Genomic DNA, 19492 nt, shown 5'->3' on the forward strand with positions numbered 1-19492 from the left:
AGAGTTGGCCTATAATGTGACCACCCACATTTCCTCTCATCATTCTACAGTCCTGTCAGGGTCTCAGATGGCATGGAAGGAGAAGAAACTGCTCTTGATGGGGCTTTTCCTTTCACTCAACAATATTTTAGTTGATAAAAACAACTCATGCAAACTTTTGGCCTTCCTTCCTTGATCTCTTTTCTTCTTCCTTATTTCCATGCTGATTCATTGATACTTTGCCTCTACTTCCCCAGAGGCTGGCAGATAGGGCAATCATGGGACAGGCAGGGAAAGTAAATAAAGTGAGACAGGAGAGAAAACAGTTTCTGCCCCCCCCCCCCCCCCCCACTTAAGACTGTACCACTAATTCTTACTGTCCAGGTAATGTTAAGCCTCACAATGCCAAATGAAGCTAGGAGAAGTGCACACATGATACTAGCATCCCGAGCTGCCTCTGGGCCTACCTGGTTGTCTTAAACGTGTACACACACACACACACACACACACACACACACACACACATTTTACATTCAGGTTTAGGAGAAATAATGACTCTATTCTCATTTGAAGCAAATACCAAAGGACATATTTCCAATTTGAAAACGACTGCTTAATTTTGTAGCCTTTTGGATCAGACATAGAAAAATACCAAGGCTACAGAGCTTATATGCCAGAGAAGGAATTGAGAAGGAAGAAAGGTATAAGCCAGGAGGAACTCTTGACAAACAATTTCAATGGAGCTTTGTATTTTCAAAGCAGTTTTAAATCATGAAGTAGCCCACCCAGCTAACCCGAAAAAGTAGGTCAGCACAATATTTTCACAGGTGAGGAAACTGAGATACCATGTTCAGTAGCTCACCCAACACATACAGCACTGCTAGGAACACAGACTTCCGGATTTCCATTCAGACAGTTAGCTCGGCTGCCTTCTTCCCAGAAAGAGAAAATACAGGCATTTAGCAACTCTTATTTTATATTTTTATATGCTAAGTAGGCTAAAATTCCACTGCCGTAGACCAAGAAGTCTTAAGGTGATAGCACATCAAAGGGTAGAGTTTGAAGCTTATGATTATTCCCCAACTTCGTCTACAGTTCAAATGCTGTGTTCTGGGGATCTGGTAGCCAAAAGCCGTTACTGGAGAATGAAGAAGCCTGGACTCAGGAGTAAGCTGCATGACCTTGCAAAGGTCATTTAAAATCTCTGAGCCTTGCTTTTTCATCCTCAAAATGAAGACAATATTTCTTTAAAGTTTTATTTTGAGAAATGCTAAAAAACATAAAATAGTTATGTTAAATCACCGATAATTTGACTGTCCTTTTTAAAGTACATACAAAAAAGTGATAGTGTCCCTTCTCTACCCCTCTGATACCATCCCAGAGCTTAAAGCATATTTTTCTAGGCTCATACAAATACATAATATAAAATATATTAACATATATGAAAAATTCATATTTTATGATTTTTTAAAATAAAGATGAAATCATCTGTATACGTTGTTCTGCAACTTTTACTTAACGATATGGCATAATTCCACTTTATATTGATTCTGTTCTAATGGTTGCAAAATATTCCATTACATAGACTTTACATAATTTGTTTAGCAATTTCTTTTTCGTGGGTCTTTTGTAACATCGAAAGAAGATAATACATGATAAGGAATGGTTTAAATATAGTTCATTATTTTGATTATTGACCAAATATATTGGTTTTAGCTGCTGAGCTCTAAATGTATTTAACACTTTGTAGATGCACAGAGAGAGAAGTAATATCCTAACTATAATGCAGAATCACCACAGTAATTTGAAAATTGATTTACTGCAGTTAGAAAAAAACTGTCGATAATTGAATGTACAATGCAACGTCCAATGTGTTCTCTCAAAGGGGACAATCCATTTGTTTTCAATGAGTAGCCTCTATATATTCAACTTACATTCTCTAACAAAATTTTTAAATTCTACACCTTACTCTTATAAGTAAAACAGAATTAAAGGTTAGAAACTATAAAGTGAAGTGCATGAAAGAAAGATGTATTGATGTCATCTGATATGCAGAATAAAGATGAGCTTTTGTTTTTTGTACATGTGTCCGTATTATGTTTATTTTGTTTAAAATTGCCCCTGAACTTAAACTAGAAGTGGGATATTAGCAAGTCTTTTTGTCAGAGGACAGAAATTAGACATTTTACTATGAAAATAGAAGCTGAATTTTGTATCTCTGCTATGCTACTCACAAATATAAAATAAAATGAAGCAATAAAGTTCTCACCTGTGTATTAGGGCCAACAAGCCTGCTTATAAGAGGAATATGTGAGTCTTGGCCTTAATTTTCTAAGTTCTTTATCTGCATCAGTGAACATTGGTTAATTGGACCATTTCCCACTTCATTTTGTCTATTCAAATATAAGAGATGGTACACAACAGAATTTGCTTTACTCTTATGACTTATGGAAAGTGGTGACACCTAATGGTACCCTCTTCTTAACACAGGTTTGAGATATTTGTTTGCAATTCTCCCCAAAACCAGTACAATTCTTTTTCTCGTCCATGGGCTGGGAAGCATAGGTTCAAGGGTAGGTAGCTTTTGCTACTACCCATCACTCCAGTAGAAGCACAAAACCACGGGCTGCCTGTTAGCTCTCTTGAGTCACGGTGAAAGGAGTGTCGCTAATACAACAGAAAGTCCCAGATTCCCACTCATCGGCCTGTAGACATGAGGCAGCCATTTGTTAATGGTGATTGTCATTCTCAACCTTAATTCCTCCATATTAGTCATGGTGGACATCGTTCGCTGGCATAGCTTGTGGTCACAGACATATATATATATATATATATATATATATATAAGCTATCAGAAATGGCACATTTGCTTTGTCCCCTATCCTAGTCAAGAAAACACATCAGAATGCAAGTAAGGGAAAATGATATTAACATAGGGATAATCTTTAATCTCTTTTGATGTATAAAACTTTGACACTTTATTCACAAGTGATTGTGATCCGCTAAAATGGGCAATATGAGACTCAGAACTACTGGTCAAGGTTTTAACTATTCAGGTCTCTTTCACATCTGAATTCTCTGATTCTATGAAAGATACAAAGATCCCAACCACAACCAGGCAGCAATTCCTCATAAGATTTTGATCAACCAGAGTGACTTTGTATAGAAACATTCAGAAGCCTGCCTCAGAGCCAGGCTTTCTCTCTCACATATAAGAGACAACATTTCCTAACATGTGGACTGGAAAAAATTTCCCTCCACTTCTCAAGCCCCTCAAAAATTCCAAGAGACTCACTTTTGCTTAAAGCCACATTTGTATAATATAATTACACACAAAAGGGTGGAAACCCAGTTCTACATCATGTAATCTAAGGAAACATCCACAGAGGACAGGAACCAAGGAAGCCAACAAGGTCAAATAGCAAATATTGCAATATTAAATGTCCCCAGCTTTTTGTTTGTTTGTTTGTTTTTGATTCTAGGTCTCTGATATAATCTCTTCTCTTTATTTAAACTCACCCAAAGTCTGTGTGCTAAAAGGATGCCCCTGAAAGGTCTCAGGGCTGGCCTTGAGACAGAGAGTGGAGCGCTCTGCACTGCACTCTTCCACCCCAAGCATGACTGGTGAACACTCATACCTTTCCCATTGAACAGAGATCTCATGTGCACTCAAGAGTTCATAGGTGCCACGAAAACGTCACTAAATGCTGCTGCCTGCTGCTCTCTTGATTTGCAAGAATAAGAGCATTCTGGTAATGGCCCACCACGCTAATCATCCCACGAAAGAAGGTTATACTCACATTGCTCTCACTCTGGAGAGGAACTCTGCATTCCGCCTCGTGTTTATGAAACATGAAGGCACATGTCGTAAAAATGTTCTGCATATAAATGAAATAATGCAAAGCAATTATTATGCTTGTTAAGAAAGCAATAATATGATTATAAAATGTAAAGTGTTAATAATGAATGAGATACGTTTTAACTTGTTTAAAATGATTTGCCTCTTTCTTAAATGTGATGTGTGCAACTGAAACAAGGAAAGATGCCACACCGAAGGGCTGTGTAAAAGGCAGAAACCTGAACACTGCAGAGACAAAAACCAAAAAGTCAAGTTCACTGTGTTATCTCTGAAGACTGACTGTCGGTACTGTTCAAATTAGCAGGTTAATTGCCAAATCTCCAGTTTACTTCAGGCTGTGTAGATGGTGTTTGTGTCAAAATTAGATGCTTCATAAATGGCTCTTTTGATGTTATCTTCAAATTCATCTCCTTTCCTAAGTAAGGCTATTAAAGTAGCTTCTACAGTGGCAGCAATCTTTCCAACTAAAGGAGAAGAGCTAAAATGCTTAATGGACCCCTGAGGCAAAGAGGATGGGAATAAGTTTAGCAAGCTCTGTCAATACAAGAGCCATGGGTCAGGTGGTCATTGGGGCTGTAATTGAGCTTCTCTCTCTTCCTACCTTCAGGGTGCTCATGGTATGGAGAGTATGAATAATTAACTTCATTCACAACCCTAGAACTTTTAAGCTGTAAGGCCAACTCATGCTCTTCCTCTTTTCATATCTTCATTCTCTCCAACTTTCAATGCATCCGCTTGACCACATACCTCTCATTTTTGGCTCCTGTCTTTCCATCCTATTCACAGAGAAACATCAGGCGTTTCATGCAGGAACCCTCCCCTTCTCCCACTTGTGCTTATGAACCATTGCCTGAACACCTGCATCCCCTTTTCTTTCTCTTGCCTAGGTGAGCCCCTCTGCCTGGGCTCTGGGTCCCATTCCTTCACGTTTCTTAGGTGCTCTATACCCCTCTCATGTATAGTCTCTCTTCTCTCCTTTGTATTCAGTGAACTACTTTCAACTGGAGAATTCCCACCGACATTAAACATCAAAAATGTATCTAACCAGAGTGGACTTCCCGGGTTAAATATTGGATAAACAACAAATAATGTTTTAATATATATATCTCATAGACTGCATGGGATATACTTATACTGAAAAGTATTTGTTCTTTAACTGAAATTCAGCTTTAACTGGCATTCTGTTTGTTTATTTGCTAAATCTGGCAACTATACACCAGAAAGGTCTTTCTTGACCACCCACTGTCTAAAATGGTACTTCCCCCTTCAGATACTTTCTATTACCTTTCTTTAGGTTATTTATCTTCATACATTATCACCACTGGGTATATTATGTATTTATATGTTTGTTTATTGTCTGTGTCCCTCCACCTCCTTACTAGGATGTAGATTGCATAGGAACAGGGAATCTGCTGCATCCCTATTGCCTAAAATAGGGCTCAGCACAAGTGAAGTGTCCAATAAATATTTGTTGGTAAATACATGCTCGAGTGTCCTTTTAAAATAACTGTCACGCAACCCTACAATCTCCCTACATCAACTTCTCCATTTCTTTCTTCAACTTCAGAACCAGAGTTTGTAAGGTCTTAACACTCACTGTCCCTGATACTTCATCTCCCAGTTCCTCCTCTTCCCACTACAGTCTGGCCCTACTTATTATTCAATCAAAGCAGCTCTGTTTAAGGGCACCAATTGCTTCCATGTCGTTAAATCATGTGGACATTTTTTACCCCTATTTCATCTTTCAACAAGATTTGATGCTATTAACCACTCTCTGCTTCATGAAACAAAACCTTTATTCCATTGCACCAAACTCTCCCGATTTTCTCTCTATAATCACTCTCTCTTAGTGCCTGGTGCTAGTTTATCCTTCTCTACCTGGCTATTAAAATGTAGAGCTAGTCCCAGATTCTCTTCTCTTTTCATTCTATGTTCTCTCTCCCAGGTAACCTCATCTATGTTCATGGCTTCAATCACCACTTATTTTCTGATGACTCCCAAATTTGTATATCCAGCCCAAAACTCCCCTCTTAGTTCCGGACCTATATATCCAATTGCCTATTTGGCATTTCTACTGAATGTCTCAAAGTTATATAAAGCTCAGTTGTCTAAGACTAAGACATCTACTGCTTGCCCTAACCCTGGTCCTCTTCTATTATTCCACATCTTGATGAATGATAGCTCCATGGATCTAATAGCACAAGAGAGAATACTAACAGTCATTCTCAACTTGTAAATCTCACTTCCCAAATAGCTCTTGAATCCATTCGTCTCTCCTAATCTCTGTAGTCACCTAGTACAAAGGAGTAGTATTACTTCTTGCTAAACCACTGGAATAGCTTCTTAACCGAAAGAGCTACTACATTCACTGACTCAGAACTTATTTTCCATATTTATAGCTAAAGTGATTCTTTCACCTGTAGAAAATTCTCATTGGTTTCTCAGAGGGCTCCAACCTCTCTTTCCAGTCTAATTTCATGCCACTATCTTCTTCATCCTCTCAACTGCAGCAACACTGGCCAGAAATCAGTTTCTTAAATGTAACTATACATTCAAGAGGGCTAGAAAAGAAACTCATTACAAAATAGCTAGTTTAAAAGAGTGAAGTAGTAAGAAAAAGTGTTCCATATGAAAATTTTCCATCGGCCATCTCCCAAAAGCATCATATAAAATTTAGGGCTGAAAGGTTCTTCACACATCATTTGGTCTAATTCTCTCCCTCCAAATAAAGACATGAGGAAATGAGTGTTCAGAGAGAAGGAAATGACCAAAGCCACACAAGCTATTTAATAGATGATCTCTAAGAGTACCTGAATCCGAAGTCACACTTCTGGCTCCAACTGAAGAGAAAATAACTAATGAGAAATAAAGTGACCTAAGAATTACCATAATTCTAAATGAATGATGGAGTCGATCAGAATGAGGCTAAGGCACATGAAAGGAACTAAAATCAATCCACCTATCAACCAGCAAACATACTCACAAGAGAAGTAGTGAGGCTTCAGCCATCAGAATCAGGAACTTTATCAATGAACTTTCAACCAGGTTGAAAAGGTCTGTATAGAGAGGTTCCAGCATAATAGTCAATGGATATGGATGAGGCCAGGGTTGAGGGCTTGGTGTACCAAACTGCTCACAATATAAGAAAACAAATGGGTCCTAACCAAACTATGAATTGAAAGCTCACCTTTTACGAGTCTGCCACATAAGCCACCTGTTACCACCCAGGATTTTCACAAAGAATCCTTTCTTTTCTTCCATGAGTCCTTGAAGAAACTAAAAGCAATCAAGTTGGTGCCCACTGAAAATTATAAACTGAGGGCAGGAGTTTCAAGTTACCACTGTTTTCTGACAATTAGGCAAAGGTATCATCTGAAAGATCTCAGACCATTTCCTTTCAAAGGAAATCCCAAGCTACCGAATGTAATTCGTACTTTGAAACTAAATTTGTCATTCAGTAGCCAAGGGAAGCTTTCCGAAGGACACTATGATTGAGATCAAGGGAGGCTGAGTAAATACCCTGTGTGTGCTCATCACTGCAGGCACTGAAGTGTAAATGAGTGTGAAAGTTGCCTTTTGGTGTCAAAAGACCTGACAAGATTCTTTTCCAAATGGGATTGGAATTATTAGTAAATTTGTTGAGCTAAGAGATACTCTTTATCAGCTGTAAGTATTTTTAATTGGTTTCCAGGGAACACCTGTGTTAGGGTTATAAGCATCAAAGGTGATAAACAACTTAATTATCATCCCAGAACCATTAGGAAAAAGTATCACTGTTAGTAAGCTTTCTTTAATGCCTTCTTTGAAGTGTCATCCTGCTACTATTGTGGGGCTATTTGTAGTTTATTTCCCAGAGCTTTGATGCTCTCTTTATAAACAGAAAAGGCAGTTAGAAGAAGATTAATGAAATTAATAATATTTACTTACACTGGTCAGATGTATCTTAAGTTACCACTGGGCATAGCTTCTCCTTGGAGAAGCAGCAAGTTAAGAGAATCAAAAAACCTTGAGAGAATTTTCAGGGATAGGGATGGAAAGCAGAAGAGGAGATAGAAAGGCCTAAATATGGCACCTGTTTCTTTATCATGGCAGTTTCCGAGAAAAAGGAGTTGTGAACCCGCGAGACTATTATAGGGAGGGGGAGGAAGAGATTTTAATTTTATTTCCAACTGCTGTCTTTAAATTTTATTCATGAAGACAAACTGAGACGTGAAAGCAGAGTGTGGTAGCCTATGCAGTAGTTAGTAGGCCTGACTCTCCTCAAAGTACCTTTCTTTGGAGCATGCAGACTTTGTAGACTCTATTCGAATACAGTGTCCCTGGGAAGTGTTTTTGAAAATACCACTAGAATATCAGAGAATAATAACCTTTTTGTAGAGTACAAAGAACAATCAGGAAGTGGGACTTTAGTAGAATCCAAAGATGGACTTTCCCAAAGTCAGTTTTGCCCAGGTCTAACAAAAGTTACTCAGCATTTTGGTTTTGCCTCCTTCTCTTATTTCTCTCTCGCATGGAAAAAATGTTCTTTTCTTTTCTTTTTAAAATTTTTTTGGGGGCGGGGCAACCCTTGGTTGGCCTCACAGATTGCAAGAACCTTGTCAGCTTACAATCCCCCCCCCCACCTTTTTTTTTATGCCTACAGTGCCTGGTCTTTCTAGGTGGTCTTCCATTCAAGTACTAACCAGGCCCGACCCTGCTTAGCTTCCAAGATCAGACAGGATGGGGCTTGTTCAGGGTAGCACGGCTGAAGATGGAAAAATTTTCTGGCTTTCACTTTTACTCTTTGAAATGGGGTTATGTGGTTAGCCTTACCTGGCTTTTTACCTGGCAGAAACTAATGAGAAACTGTTTTGAGTGTTTCAAGAAATGGTGCTCTAGAGTTTTAAGAAAATATACTACGATCATTTTTAAGCACATCATGTTTTAAAAATTGAAAATCAGAGTTGGAAAAGGACGCAGGGAAGCTAGTCCTGTCTCATTTTATAATTGAGGAAACTAAGGTCCACCTGGAAAAGTCGATGAACCCAGGACTCTTGGCGAACTACACCGTAGCCTACCTGCTTGATTCTGCTGAGGGGCATCGCACTGTAATCAGGCCTAGAAGCATGTTAAATGACTCTCCAAATGCTATCTTTGGCACTGGATAGAATTAAAGGGCAATACAGTGGCCACCATCCTTTCAGACCTGCCCCAAACTGGCAATCTACCAAGTAGGTGAAATAATCTCTTGAAGCCATTTTGAAGCATGAAATGTTATATTACAGTAAAAATGTCCATCGGACGTTGAAAATCAGTGTTTAAAAAAAAGAAAGAAAGGATTTCAAATACCTGGCCTAATTGCTTTGGAATGCAATGGAGTATGGAGCCACTGAATAGTCTTTTGATCTGACTTGATTCAAAAGAGATGGGATCCTCTCATAGCACTAATGGGTCTATTAACCTGGTGCTCTTGACTGTGAACTAATAGTGAGGCTCATCTCTCACCACACTCATCTGTACCACCGCTAACTCCCCCTTCTCTTTTTCCCTTTTCCAACTGGTCAGCTTTAAGTTTTTTCTGAATGTTGACAGGAATTATTTGTTGAAAAACAAAAGGTCCAGCTATATTCATTTACATAATACGAGAGAGAGAAAAAGAGAGAGAAAAAATTCCAATTTTACCATTTTGGATGTTTGGGATTCAGGAAGTATTTTTTTAAAATCCTGGTTATCCTGAACCAAATTGCCTCTGTCTATAGACAAAGGGTCAAGTAAGAATTTCCGTGCACTCTGCAGACCCCAGAACCTCTGCTGTGTTTCCTACCTATTTCCACCACAGCCCTGTGTCCGAGATTTTTCTAGAGGGGCAGATAAGAGAGATCCTTCCTTGAAGTTCCAGTTTCACATCTGAGAAAAATAGACATCTTCCTGCTCTGGGTTCTGTTCCTCTCATTAATGTCACCCCACCTCCTTTACTAAAAGTCTATATCTTGCCAGATCTCAGCAAAACTGTGTTTCTTTTTCTCAAGATCTTGTAGATAACCAGTAAGAGATTTAATACACCAGCACATCATAAGGTTACATGGGCAATATTGTATAGCCCCTTAAGAGTAAGTGCTCTAAGGTCCAATAGCGATACTTGAAACACTGTGTTAATAAATAGTAATGGTCTAATCAAGAAGAGCTGTTATTATTGTATTGTTATTCATCGACAGCAGGAGCAGCAGCAGCTATTAATGGTGCTCACCCTCCCCAGATATTATAACTTTTCTACCGGCTTTCAATGGCTTACTCATTAAAATAAGAAATGCAAAAATTTCTGTCTTCTAGCTGGGCAGTTGGGGTGCGATCTTGCTGAGATGTTTTTAATCTTTCTAATCCTTCTCCTGTCCTGTACCGGAGGCATCCAGCCCTGGTCAGCCACAGCTTCAGGCAGGGCTGGGGCAGCACGTAGCAGAGAAATAACTGGCCAGATAGGTTGGGGTACAGCGTGGTCACTTCAAGTCTCCTCACTTTTTCTCCTCTCATGTGCCTTACAGATAATACAACCCTGAATTTTTCAAGCTCCAATGCTGAGATTCATGAAGTATCTTTAAACTCAGAGTTTAATTTAAGCCCGGTAGTCTTAATATCCCACATGACAGTGGTTAAGATAAATAAAGAATTCTTTTTAATATGTGTGAAAGAACTGAGCAAAGGCACCCCCCCACCACCACACCTTAACAGTGGCAGAGGAATTGGCATCTCCTGAACTACTTACGAGTGAAATTCACGGAGTGGTGATAACATTCCAGAGGGAGCCATTGTGCCCTGCTGGCTGGGATTGATTGTGGGGTCTTTCCCATTTCTGGTGCAGTAGCTGGAGAGTGGAATTACTTGTCATCTGTCTGCAAGGATGCTAACACTGAGCCAAGCACCAAACACTAATGCTTTCCCAACTGTAGCTATTATGTTGTGCTGGCTCTAAAAGAGAACATCTTTCTCAAGTGAGTTAATGCCTACTTACCACTTTGTTGTAATGTGTAATTATCAGAAATGGCACTTAATTGTTTAATTATAAGACCATAAGGTAGATAAGAACTTGCCGCAAGCAAAATATAAGACCAAGCCTCTCTTTATATAAAAAAGGCATATATATTATATATGCATATATGCCATACATGCACATACATATCTGGAAGTATTTTATATAAGTGTTTATAATATAAATCTATACTTGCATATGTTTTAGAGATACCAGATGGCCATGGGTCTGATTCGGTGGTCATACATGTGGACTGCAGGGGGAGATGCAACCTGAATAAAAGAAATGGTTTGGTTGGTTCAAAAGATGAACTCCCTTTACAGTCTGCTCTAGAAACGGTGTTACTAAAGACTATTACTGAAGACTACTCTGCTGAGCAATGTTGGCCTGGTCTTGCTGCTCTCCTCTTTGAGAAAATGATTCACCCTACAGCGAGAGCCTATAGTGATTGGAGTGCACATAGTGCCAATTCAAGATGAGAGAGGCTGAACCAATCCGAATAAGCTTTCTGAGCTGGAGTCTAGTACTTAAACCAAAGAACGACTGATATTTCGAGGAAATATGAACAAAGGAATATTCGCTTAAATCCCCTCCCACGATTTGTGCTGAACAGTGCCTACAGATCTTAAAGAAATGTTGGCCTCCCTGTCCACAAGAGGTCAACATTTTTATCTGTATCCATGTATTTATGTCTAACAATGATGCTAATAGTTGCATTGTATTTCTGTCTGCATTTTACAGATAAGGAAATAAAGGCTTGGAGAGGGTCAGTAACGAGCCCACTGTCACACGACAGAATTTGAACCCAGGCAGTCATTTCCACATCCCTTCACTCTACACCAGTACCATGCTTGGTTTGGGACTGGGGCTGAAGGTTTCAAAAACTCAGAATGAATTAGGAAAAACAGATTGGTTCCCACCGGTTTTGAGTGTTCTCCTTTGCTAATAAGAAGTCTCAGAAAATATCTCCCAAGAAAGTGAAAACAACGCCAGCAGAGGTTTTGGTGAAAATGGCACCTCGTTGGGACTCAACCCTTGGGAACAGTCAGGACTCCTGTTTTCCCCGGCTTGGCATTGACTGCTGCGGTAGAGGCGGGAGGCGCAGCGGGGCGAGCCACCGAGTGTGTTTAGCAGCACCCACACCTGCAGTTCATTAATCACTAAGGAGATGGGCAGCACGGCAGTGGTTCACCCAGGAAAGAACTGGCTAATGGCATTGAGCTCGTATGCCCAAGCCCAGAGGTAAATTACACGTTCCCTTCAGAGGGCACTTTTTGCACTACCACAAAACTATTAGGATTTTTAGAAAAAAAAAAAAAGAGTTGAATCTTTATATTTTCTTAGCTGCCTAGTACCATTGGATGTGTACTCGATATTTTAAAAAAGAGGCTTGAGATGTCGCGAAACCTATAGGAGAATTTTGTAATAATCCTCTTGTATAAAGTCCTCCCTAATTATCATCCTAATGTCTGAGATGACTCCACTCATTCAAAAATTGCTTCATTTAGCAAAGGACATTTTATAAAATATATGACCTACAAAGCTAGCCTTGCTCCTGATGGGGAAGGGAAGGATGTTCACTCATGTGCTATTTCACCTTTCTTCCCCTATAGAGAGTGTCTTGAGAATCAGTTTATATGGCTTCTCATGGTCTTAAAACATAAAGCAGTACGTTTAACTTACCAGCAGCTGGCTGGATCAGTGTCCTTGTATTTTTTTCCCTCTATCATTCTCGGCCTCATACTCCAAATTTCTCATTCTGGATTACATTCCCTAATAAAGTAGTATGATGGAAGACTTTAGTTCAAGGTCTGCTCTCTGGGTAACAAAGGCTAAGACAATTGATATCTGAGTGGCTCCCAAAGCAGCTCTTCAGGAGGATATTTTGAATATGGGTTGGAAAGGCCCTATTGCTAGCAGAAAGTGTGGTGATGATAACACCTGGCATGTAATGGCATTATAACCAAGACTTTCCCCTCTGGGTAACTGGGCTGAGATACAGGTAGTAAATGAGGATGCAATGGTGGTTAAAAGCACAGACAAAATGATAATGATGAAAATTGTGGAATAGAGATGATGACTGCTCTTAATTGTACTGGAAGCCTTCAAAAATAAAATATAGACTCAGGGAAGCCAACTGTCCACTCAAGCCAAGCTGTGAAAGCCAGCTTCAGTGGAAATGGTCATCTCCTGGAAAGAGGTAAGACCATGCTGAAGATCAGGCCCAGGAGCGAATTGTAAAGGTGGTAAAACCACAAAGGAGAGTGAATATACAACCTCAATAAATCTTCTATGTCAAAGTCAGGACCCTGGCAGGGAAGGGGTGGATGAGAATATTTGGATGAACCAGACTTGAACTCCCACTAAGCTTCCAGGACCTTTAGAGGACAGACTGGCTGCCTGCCTGGAGACTGCTCAAGGGCTTCCCCTAAGGCAGGTACCTCATAAAATGATAATTTTTCTCTTGAGATATGCCCCCGGCATCCCTCATTGCCTCTAGACTGTTGACCACAGTGAAGTAGCAGCCAAGCCCAGGTGCTGCTCCTGTAGGAGACAGCTTACCAAAAGGATTGAAGAAATTTGATAATATAATCTGGTAAGAAGGGGCTACACATATGAGAATGGAGCTTGAGGGTCTTGAATTAGAGTGAGGAGGCCAGAGTATAAAGTTGGGTAGAGGAAAATTTACTGAATTTACTGAATCATGGGTACCCATCCATCATTGGGATTTAATATCCTATAAGTAACCTCTGGAACAGTCCTAACAGTCTGTTGAGATGTGTCTTGAAGCTTGGCAGAGAGAATATGATCAACTACCCTAGTGAAAAGTCATAGCTAATCACCCAGCCCTCAGATCTAAATCATTTCATAGACCCAGAGTTCAATGCTTGATGGGGAGGCCATGATCCCTTGAGGAAGGATTCTTTAATGTCACCACAAGTATATATAAGAAACATTCCTCTAATTCTCCCCCAAAATGTACCTGTGGCCCTTTGTTAGAGTAACTGTATAATATTGAAAAGGGAAAACCCAGGCCTTTTAGAGTCTTTTAGGTAGAGTCTGGGCTGAAATAATAGCAAGGAACCCTAAGCTCTATTAAGGTCTTCCAATTATAATAGAAGCTCACCTGAGCACCATGATAATGGAGTTTTGGTCTAATGTTGTTTCACAGTAGGTCCAAAGTAGTCACAGATCCATCCTGAGGTTATTTCTCATACTCTGAGTGTATTATTGGGATAAATATATTTCTTGGCTGATAGAACCTTCATACTGGTTCCCGGATCTGTGATATAAGGACTGTTATGGCAGAAAGAATAAGGAGAAGCCCCTGAAACCGCCACTATAGCCAGGACCGTAAATCAGAAACAACACTGAATCCCAGGAGGAATTGCAAAGCTTGGTGCCACTATCAGACCTGAAGGACACAGATGTGATGCTTGCCCTGATATCCTTGGTTCAATTTAGCTGTCTGGACCCGAAAAATCCTGAAGGATTGTGATGTATAATATGGAAGTTATCGATTTAGCCAGTAGCCCCAATCGTGTCTGCTCTACCAGATGTGTTATCTTTACTGTGAGTGGATTAAAAGGGCCTCTGGTATCAGGTATGACAATCCTTCTCAATGCCCACAGGGAAGAAGGATCAAAGGCAGCTCGTATTTACATTGTAAGGACAGCAATTCACTTGTGAAATTTGTATTTCTGTCCCTACAAACTTAAAGTCCTGGTTTCCACTTTGGGGTGGTCAAGGAGGAGGGGCACTTCTTCTAGATGCACAGATAGAGTTCTGCTCAACTTGAACCTTTAACTACCACATTGTGAACAACCTTCATGCCTGTGGACCAGCAGATAGAGAAGGGAGTTATGGGATAGGCCATTGTAATCAACCTTTATTACTATGTGGAACTAGTCTGCTGCTACAGAATACAGCCAGGGAGGAGGATGTCCAGTGTCAGGAAGATTATATATATTCATATTGGCTCTCCTTCCTTCCCTGCTTCACTCCCCTTGTCCCTCACTCCAGCTCCCTGGGAGCTGGGAAAGTAGTACAGAAGCCTTTGCCTCAGGCTTCCCTTTCAGGAGAGCCCAAGCTCAGCTACTGTCCCACTGGTAGGTTCAAATGTACTTACTTGCTGGAAGGTAACATACATGTCAGCAGTCTACATATTTCGTTTTACTTAATCTTGATGATGATCTCGAGAGGTAGAAAAATTATTTCTGTTTTCCAGATAAGGAGATAGATTCAGCTAAGTGAAGAGTCTTGCCAAAGGACATACAGCCTATGAGTGGCAGAGCCATGTTTTAGCACAGGAAGTGTCTAACTCTAAAGCTCAAGCTCTTTCCTCTATATTCTTGATGCCTAGATCAGTGTTAATAAAAAAGACTACTCAGAAAGAAGATAATTTCTTCTCTTAAATCACTCTAATAACCCCCTTTGTATTCATAGTGGTTTATTTTCACTTTAAGATTTAGTTTGTCTTTTTTAATATGTAATTTAACATGCAATGCACTTCTATAAAGGACTGTTACAGGGAATGGCAGGGTTCCATCATTCTGAAATGTGTGATGGAGGAAATCAAAGAGTGCTTTTTTAACGAATCAAGATCTAAGAAGTACATATAAAGTAAAAAGACAGCTCATTAAAAATTTTTCTCTTTCAAGAAAAAATTTGTTTCTAAATAAATTCAGCACAATAAAAACACGAGAGAAAAAAATGTAATAGCTTATCATATAATTTTAGTTTGATTATGTCACCAAATAAACTGAATGGCAGTGGAGTGGAAAGAAATGTAATCCATAAAGGAAGTGAGAAAGGTTGAAAAAGTCAACGGTAATTAAATAGTGACTAAAACTGAATGGAAATTGATCTGTATTAGCTGAAGGCCATTCCTGTCTTTTAGAATGTTATGCATCAGTAAAGAGAGAAAAGAAAGGTTTCTGCTTTTTTGATACTAAAGTATATAATTTCTGAGCCAAGTTTGCTAATTCAAGACAGCAGTGGATTCCCAGTACACACATTCTAATATTCCACACCTACTGGCAGGTATTGAAATAGATAAGGCTGCATAGAACTGAATCATAAGAGCATTGTTGGTGTGGGGGCTCTTTCCCCTTGTGGAAGCTGAAAGCAGCTATGCAAACTAGAGGTGAATGTGGCAGCTTGAGCTTTAGCTGATGAGGCCTCTGCTGGATGGTCATTTGTCCCCAGGGTTGTATCTCCTCAATCGCGGCACAGATGAAAGCAAGTCTGGAAAAACTTGTGCTCTACTTAGGATTCTGTTATGCTGTTGCCTCTGGATGTTAGGCTTTCTTAGGTAACATATCTAATAGGAAACAGAACAGTGTGATGTTTATAATTTTTATTAATATTATAATAAAATATGACAGTGACTACCATTTATTCACTGCCTCCTACATTCTGGTTCTTTTATATATAAATTGCTATGCTTACAACTATGGAAAGTAGATGTTATTATTTACCCTTTCTACATGAAGAAACTGAGGCTTAGAGGGAATACATGTTTTGTCTAATGCAAAAGCTGAAATAGTAAATCAATCTAGGCTTCTCACTGCTCTATTATACAATGTGGGTGCTGATTCACTCCCATGAGTCTAGATAAGTAAAGGAAGACTTTAATAAAAACCCTTTATGTTACCAAAAGGTGTATTATAGAGAATTAATATACATTTTTGGAGTGATGAGTACATATAATTAGATCATGTTTGAATCAATAATAACAACAAAAAAAATTGAGTTGTTTCGCTATGATATTTGGGCCATAATCTCTATTAAGTGATACAAAAGATGCACAATTAATCCTAGAACGCTATTCATTTACTGAACACATATGTGTTGACTGAATTCTAGGTACTAGAATTGTACTGGTTTTATCAGCTAGAGCTGATAAAAATGAGAGAAAAATGCAGGAATAGGTGGCATTATAGGAAGGAGTGCTTTAGTAGTATTCATTAAATCAGAATGGTATTATGCTTATGGTAATTCTAATTTTTAGCAGTCATACAAATGGTGGTCTGGGGCAGGTATTTTAATCTGAATAAAATTTATAGATCTGCATTTTGACTCTTAAGATAATTCTCAGATCAGAGCCCTTGAAATTCAAAGTTCTCTTTATGAATTATCATGGAATACCATGGAAAAGATGGCCAGTTTATCACCACGGCTATTTTCTCTTCTTCCTGACTATATATTTAGTTAATTAACTACATTTCTCAGCCTCCCTTGCAGTAAGATATGGCCGTATGACTGAGTTCTTAGCTGACGGAAAGTACCCACAGGTGATGGGCACCATTCCTCTCCTGATCCGTAGACATCTCCCAGGAGCTTTTCTCAAAGTTCTTCCACTTTTCCCTTAATGCAGATGAGTCTAGTGACCCTAAAACCACAAGTTAAAGACAGCTGAGCCATTACATGGAAAGAATCTGCAATCCTGAATGACTGCATGGAAGGCCACCTTCGTAGGAATCCCACATTGTACTGTTACATCAGCAAGAAAAAGTTAAAACACTAAAATTTGGAGTTTGTTTATTACAACTAGTAATAGTCTAATACAAATGCTAACATATGTATTTGATGTATATTTACTTGAGTACTATCACATATTTAATTCCTTCTTTCCCAGGAATAATTTCACTAGCAGACAATATAATTGCAGTATTGTGTATAGGTTTTCCCATTTCAATAATCAGTAATTCATGACTCCTGAGTTTTTCTCTTATTGCTGGTTTTTGTTTGAACAATTGTTTTGTCTTCCACTAGGATTTGCATGCAAACAAGTAAGCTGATAAAATTTTTTAAATTTTTTAATGGGAGAGAAAAACAAAGTTGAGAACTTAAAGGTTATGGTTAATTAAAAAGTAATTCTGTGTCTTGGGAAGAAACTTCTGGTATCTCATTTAGGCTACCTCAAACTAACTAAGGGAAGAGACATTATTGTCCTGGAGAAACATGGTGGGGACTGGCCTGAAAGAGCACAATGTGAGATCCCCTGGCTGAAATCTGTGCATCCTAAAAGATTATTCTGCCCATTCATCCAAAGACTCGAAACAAAGAAAAAGAGAGCTGAGCCAAGCCACTGAGGGAAGAGCAAGACTACACCTGAGTTCTTGGCCCCCACTAATTTTGGGGCAGTCAGGTGCGACAAAAATAACATAGACTTTGATATTAAATCCTAGTTTAAATTCTAACTCTTCCATTTGTTTCAGGTGCTTTTAAACCACCTGAATTTTAGTTTTCTCATCAGGAAACAGGAAGTGATAATATCCATCTCTCAAATATGCTGTGAGATCATCATAATAACTTACCATGGTAACTGAGGTTTACTAGAATTGTCGTGGTGATAGCTTCATAAGGTATATAGATGTCAAATCACTATGTTGTACACCTGACACTAATATAATATTGTATGTCAACTATGCTTTAATTTTTAAAAATGCTGTATTAGAGGCAATGTTTTTAAAGTGTTAACAAATAAAGTACCTCAATGTCATAGACTTATTAGATTTATTATTGGTTGTGCTTATTATGTTGTAAAAAGCACACAAAGAAATTTTGGACCATTTGCGTCAAGATTTAATATGCAACAATGAAATGTTTGGGCTACTGATTTTACAGTTCCCCCTCTCATTTGTGCATTAATAAAATTAAGTTCATTTTGGTCCGTATTTTAATAATTAAGGCAAAATCATGGCAATTATTACTGGTAATCTCTTGGGAATACAATTCAACAAAAACTTCTCAATTGCCTTTAATATGCAACACATAGTGTTGGTTTCTAAATCCTGCATATTATTTGGCTCTCAAGGATTATCGTAACCTTCTATTGTCACCAAGATGTGAATTACTTTTTCTCAGAAGAACCAAGACCTCTTTTCATTTTAAAGAATTACTTTAAGGAACATTGAGAGATAAAAGTATTTGTTGGTATTATTGCTAAAACTTGATTCCACAGTCAGCAGTATCTCAGAGTGAATAAATGAACCTCTTATAAAAGATTGAGATGCAATGAGTACATGTTAATTTATATCATGTGTGAATTTAATGCTCAGGAACTACAAAGTAATACTAAACAAATTAGTGAAAGTTGGGGCAAAGAATAAAGAAGGCCCTTCTTTTTATTCCCCGTATGTCATCAAGTGAATATATTCTAATACCCCCATGACTTGGAGCTTACCACAGGCAGGAAAAACAGTATGTTTCATTTGGGCACGGTATAATTTTAGAATGTAAGTTTTCTCAAGGCTAAGTAAGGCTGTCCAGTCTTGCAGATGCTTTAAACTTTTATTAACCAAAGCTTATTCCTTTATCATTCTCTAATATTTATACCACACCTACCTCATGGTGAACTGTCACTGTGGTTACCATTAATTGCAACTTCTGAGAGAATGAGGCATCTTACCTCCCCTACCTTCCTAGACCCCACCCCTGATGGGTTGAAGAAGAACAATAAAAGTATGAAGCTCTTGCAGGCAGGTTCGTAATGCATGGGCAATAAATCACATTAGTGATAACAGAAGTGCACTGGTTTTCCCTCCCCCTACAAACTGCTCTGGAAAGGCACTTCTGCTATCCATCTCTTTGGAGAGCAGTAGTGATCTGAAGAAATGCTTCCTCTTGAAAGAACTCTTTTTATT

The sequence above is a fragment of the Rousettus aegyptiacus genome, unplaced genomic scaffold (assembly GCF_014176215.1).
Source record: "Rousettus aegyptiacus isolate mRouAeg1 unplaced genomic scaffold, mRouAeg1.p scaffold_m13_p_13, whole genome shotgun sequence".
Lineage (NCBI taxonomy): Eukaryota > Metazoa > Chordata > Mammalia > Chiroptera > Pteropodidae > Rousettus > Rousettus aegyptiacus.